General features: G+C 42.8%; 1 protein-coding gene across 3 annotated transcripts in view; it reads right to left on the reverse strand.

The window, feature by feature from the left end:
• The window catches only part of Vit (vitrin), a 113,042-nt gene extending 107,514 nt beyond the window's left edge, over nt 1-5,528 (reverse strand). For 2 of the 3 annotated variants that reach the window (XM_031356908.1, XM_031356907.1), the window contains exon 1: nt 5,281-5,519. The gene's annotated coding sequence lies outside the window, so the exon portion shown is untranslated. Of the gene's footprint in view, nt 1-5,280 lie in introns of all 3 variants that reach the window. The other variant, XM_031356906.1, reaches the window with a different exon arrangement.
• Between the last annotated feature and the right edge of the window lie 472 nt (nt 5,529-6,000).

Here is a 6,000-nt window from a genome sequence, read left to right on the forward strand (position 1 = left end):
CGGTCATGCTCATGCATATTACTCTGGTGCTCCGGAAGGTAGAGACAAGAGGATCCCTGGGCTGACTGTGGCCTATTTCCTGATTCAGGGAGAGACCCTGTCTCAAGAGAATAAAGTGCAGAGTGATAGAACATGTTTCCCAACTCCTCTTTCACCCCCACCCCTCACCCCATGTGCAGACACAGTGAGTTGATGCCCTCCCTGTATGAAACAGAAAGTTGACATAGAACTTGTGGGTGCCTCAATCTTGGACATCTCAGCCTGCAGAACTCAAAATAGAAATTTCTATGTGTAGGTTCCTCAGCCTCTGGTATTTCTTACAGCAGCCCAAGTGGACTAAGGAGCAAACAGGACTCGTGGCTGCCGTTTGGCTAAGTACTCATAGAACTCAGCACAGTACTCTGGATGTGTCACCCAGAGTTCATGGTTGGGAATCCCAGCACCCACTCACTGTGTTGGGATTTGAAAGTGAGACCTTAGGTGGTAAGTAGGCCATGGAGGGAGCCTGAATGAGCTCAGTGCCTATCATACAGACTCAGCCTTTCGCTCTCTGCCATTGGGTGACTATGAGAAGATGGTTGCCTACAAACCAAAAGTCATGTCTACATCGTATTCTAGCCTTGAAGCACTTTGCTCCCGTGTTGTCACTCTCCAGAGCTGCAGGGAATTAATGTTTGCTGTTTAAGACAGCTAGGCTCCAGTATCTAATAGTACTGACGTACTCAAACACCCAGAAAGGGAGCAGATCTGCGTGTCTGCTCCTTCTTCCTCCGTTCAGAAGGTTGTAAGGGATCCCTGCCAATTCTCATGAAAGTCTTCGAGAAGGTTGTATTACTTAGCCAGTCAAATGGCCAGGAAGTAACACCTGCCATTTAATTCTCAAAAAGAATTGAAAAAGATTAATGAAGAGAATATGATCTAGAAATGGAGCTTAATGTTTTATATAAATTCTAAGATCAGAAAAAAAAACATTGTAAAAAAAAATTCTCTTTGTGGACTCAGAAGCACAGTAGGGTTTCTGGGTCTTAAGATTCTGGCGCCAATGTTGACTTGGGACAGGATGTGGGTATCCCTTACTTCAGTTCACCCCTTTCCCTTGACCTGGAGTACCGCTGGGGATTTTCACCGGGTCACATCTGTTCTATGTGGATTTGCCATTTTCAGGTTGCCATGTAACATAATTTTTATGGATGGTTCCATCAAACATCATATGGTGCCTGCTTTGGACACTGCCCAGGCAGCCTGGATGTCTCCACTCACCCCTAAGGACCTCAGGAAGGCTTACAGCAAAGTTTCTAGCTGATTAAAAACAAATTCTACAGCCAGTATCCACAAATGTTTGTTTTATGGATGAGGTAACCATGGAAAATGCAATAAACAAAACAGAAATAGTTCTTGCTCCGTTGTGAACATGCGACTCCGGGCATGCTGCCGTGCAGCGGGGGTGTTCTTTCTGCTAGGTGACTTCAGGCTGAGGTGCCTATGTGAGCGTGTGTGTGTGTGTGTGTGTGTGTGTGTGTGTGTGTGTATGTGTGTGTGTATGTGCATTTGCATATGTGTGTGTGCATATGTGTGCATGTGTATGTGCATGTGTGTGTATGTGTGTATGTGTGTGTACATGTGTATATGAATGTGTTTATGTATACATGTGTGTATGTATGTGCATGTGTGTGTGCACATGCATGTGCATGCATCTGTGTGGTGTACATATATGTGTGCATGTGTGTGTGCATGCATCTGTGTGGTGTGCATGTGTATGTGCATGTGTGTACATATGTGTGTGTGTATTTAATAAAGAACAACCTAACAATCAGTACAATGAAAAAGTAACTTCTAACCTCTATACTGATTGCCTGATCCCTTTCTTGATGCATTTTCTGGAAGAATGGAAGCCACGCACTGCCATTGCCCAAGTTCTGCCCACACCTGTGTAAAGCACTCTTTCCCTGTGTGGCTTGTCCCCTTCCCACCCTCCTTGTGTTTGGAGGGTCAGGAATTTCCTTGTCTCCTGGCCAGTGCAGGAGACACATCTTGATGCAGGGTCAGGGATCTTTCTCAGACACCACAGAAGTTGCCTCTTTAATTTATCCTTAGCTGAGTGAGGGACCAGTTCAACCCTCTGAGAGAAGTAATGACAACTGATTTACAAGAACCTCACAGAAATCCACAAGTCATTTGCTTTATCCCACTCAAAGTGGTAAGGTTGAAAAGGTCAAAGATACCAAAGAGTACACATGGAGGGACCCATAGCTCTAGCTGCATATGTAGCAGAGGATGGTCTTATCTGGCATTAATGGGAGGAGAGGTCCTTGGTCCTGTAGAGGCTTGTTGCTCCAGTGTAAGGGTATGTTAGAGGCGTGAGGTAGGAGTGGGGGGATGGGTGGAAGAGCACCCTCTTAGAGGCAAAGGGGAGGGGGAATGGGATGGGGGTTTGTGGAGATGAGATTGGGAAAGGAGACAACATTTGAACTGTAAATTAATAAAATAACCAATTAATAATAAAAAGGTTGAAGATAATTACAGATGACATAGTTGATGCTCTGATTTCTTATTTTAGCCATTAATGCAATGAAAATACTTGCTACCACTTGGGGGTTGACAGGTGACTTTCAGTGCTTCAGGCTCGAATGAAGGATCCTTGCCAAAGTTGTAGGAGGCAGGGACTAATCAAGGTCTCTTTCATAGATGAGAACACTGGAGCTCATAGCTTTTAAGTCACTTACCAAAATTTGAAGAAGTGGCAGAACCTATTGACTCCACAACCTCCACAGAGCCCCAAAGCATTGCAAGGCCAGTTAGCCTTGGTCTTACATAACAGCTTTAAACTCAGATATCTGACATTATCTTAATACAAAGATATGCAGATAGTCACAGGAATACACTAAGAGATGGAATTAAATTGGCCATACAGCTTGGACCACCCTGCTCTAGTAATGTTATGTTCATTCTGTTTTCTTATACTATCCAGGACCACTTGCCTAGGGATGGCTCTGCGCACAGTGGGCTTGGCCCTCCCATTTCAGCTATCAGGAAAATTGCCCACAGTCCAATCTAGTGGGGATATTTCTCACTTGAGGTTCCCTCTTCCCAATTTACTCTAGCTTGTGTCAAGTTGGTATCACACACACACCATACACACACACACACACACACACACACACACTCACGTGCACTGACACTATTTTTACCTGTTCATTTAAACACAAATATTTAAAATACAGTTTCTCTAAGTCTATTTTTGCCACATAATTGTTCTAATGTATGGAGAGCTGCACAGTAAAATGGACTGCCTTGTCTCCCTTCTTCATTTTATGTCATGTGAGGAAATGGAGATAGAAGTATTAGCTTCCTGGGGTCACTTGATGATGTTTTACTGACATCATCACTGTCTTCTGCCCTGCACTCACTACTGTAATCCCTGCCTCCCCTGTGGGGAGAGTCCGGGGAGAAGCCGCACACGTGGCCACGTGCTAGCAGGACCTTCCTGGAGGATAGTGAGTATTTATCATAAGGCCTATGACTCTTCCCACTACAATTTTTTTTCCTGGCTGTATAAAATACATTCCTGTAGAAAACATGTCACCTCGAAAATCCCCGGTTGGGACTGCCAATCAATATTAAGCCTCATGCTTGGCCTGGGAAGGAGGAGATGCAGGAATTGCTGTCTCTATTTCTCAAAGGTGGGAACAAAGGTCAAGAAATGTTCCACACTTTCCCCGAAGTAGCACATGGAGGTAATAGCAGGGCTGCTCTCATAGTCGAGACTCCTGGCTTGGCGAGTGGGTCAGACCACACAGCTTTCCTGTGTCCCGAGTATCTTACAGGAATCACAGCGGAGAACAGCACGAACATGTCTGCTGTCGCGGCACTACTCAAACTATCGGCAGTACTTTCTCTGAAAGAAGCTATTCTTTATGCGATAGGCAACTTGCTGGAAAGATAATTAGATCTGCTGAAGGACAGCCGCAAACACGATTTCAGCTGAGATATGGAGCATTCCCAGCATTCCTAAGGCATTTCCTGTTCAGCCTTCCCAATGGTGAAGTATAAGGTAGATTTAAATGAAGTCTAGCCTGGTAAATTAGCATATTGCAATAAAAATGCACTCCTTATTGCTTAAAAGTCTTTGTTTAATGCCTATTTTTAATAAAAGAAGATATTTAAATTTAACAAAACAAATTCTTTCAGCTTTCTAGCAGATACACACACCACAAACACACGAAGAGAGAGAGGAAGACACAAGAGAGACAGAGACAGACAGAAACAAAGAGACAGAAGCAAAGAAAAAAAATAAAGAATCAGTGTTTGATTCTGTCTTGCTTCGGGACATTTCATCCTTCAAAAGACCAGGGGAAAAACAACCTCATAATTTCACTACCAAAACTTCCAAATTTATTGCAACACAACGTAATGGCAAAATATTATTTTCTTAGCAGAAACACTTAAAAAAAAAAAACCCACCATGGCCAAGAATGCCTGGTTTTGTTTTTACAATAAACTCCAAGAAAACCTTGAATTCCACTCTTGATTTGGGATGGTTGGAGGCGTTGTGGCTTGTTTGGAGGAAAGGACCTTGTCTAACTGTTCAATGCGATCCTCTGTTTACCCTGTGCCTTGGGCATTTATTTCATGTTTATACTAGTTCCACACAATCGTGCTTAAAAGAGATTGTGCATCCTTTCTTCTTGTGCAAAGCTGAGCTACAATGGCCAGGCTAACAATGCCAACCCCTTCTTGGGCTTATCAATAACAGAAGCATCCAGCCTAAGAAAACATTGCTATTGTAAACGGCCAGCGACTTGCATATCTCACCACATTCCACTGAGACCTGCCTCAATAGAGGAGAGACATGGAGATCAACTCTGAACCGGTTCTCTTTGAGCTCCGCTGTGCCTATTCCTCATATGGCTTTTCATGCATATAGCAGTTGCTATATTGTCACTGTATTCCTTATAGGAAACAAACTGAACTTAAAAGGAAAGATGTGAATTACTTAAAGGTACCGTACAAACACCGCATTTCCAACTTAAACCATAATGAAGTTGCTTTAGTGACACAGCAAAAAATCTGTTCTAATATTAATACTTTAGCATTATAACACACACAGGGGGTTATTTACAACCATGCCAGCTAGCACCCACTTCTGTCGAAACTCTCTTTAAATTGAAAACTGTTGGCTGGTTATTCTTGTTTTTCAATGAAAAGAACTTTTTAATATTTTTGTAACATTGAATGGAAAGCAGCTATAGATGTATCCCTTTAGTAATTCATCAGACATACCTTGTTTGAAGAAAGCAGTGTTTTTTCCCCCTAAACTTTCCACCACAAAGAATGGTTATCCTTTTTTTCTTTAAGCTTTCAGCATCACAAATCCCATCCAAATTATTCTAAAGAAGCAGCAAGAGGAGGTCGAGGAATCTTTTCTCTTCTCAGGCGAGCTAAGCAAACATTCCCATCCACCTCTCAGCCCTTTGGAAAGAGCATGTTGTAACACACACACACACACACACACACACACACACACACACTCGCCTCTCATACTGGGCTTAGTGCTGAATTAGGCGGTCCTCTTTCAAATTTCCACTCCCACTTGCTTTTTTTGGGAAAGGATTTCTAAATATTCTTTTCTAACCCAAAGCACACATTCAGTAAGCAAGTTCTACAATTAGATATTCTGAGACGCAGAAGTGAAGTTGTTAAACAGGGACTTTTATTTCTTTAAAATTTTGCTTTAAAAACTATCCACGAAGGGGCAGTTGGGGTTTCTTTCTTTTTTTTGAGTACTAATGAGCAGAGCTGTGTGAAGACACACAATGCCAAGCTTACACTATCGGACTCTCACCCTTTGCACAGAGAACACATATTTTTTCCTGGTTGTGGATGCTACTGCTCCGTTTTGCTTCGTTTCTAACCCTTGCTGCTTGGGCAAACCCCGTGAAATAATTGAGGTGTAGGCTGTCGGTAACAGGACACACGATAATAATAGTGGGAAGCAGACTC

The sequence above is a fragment of the Mastomys coucha genome, unplaced genomic scaffold (assembly GCF_008632895.1).
Source record: "Mastomys coucha isolate ucsf_1 unplaced genomic scaffold, UCSF_Mcou_1 pScaffold6, whole genome shotgun sequence".
NCBI classification, from domain to species: Eukaryota; Metazoa; Chordata; class Mammalia; order Rodentia; family Muridae; genus Mastomys; species Mastomys coucha.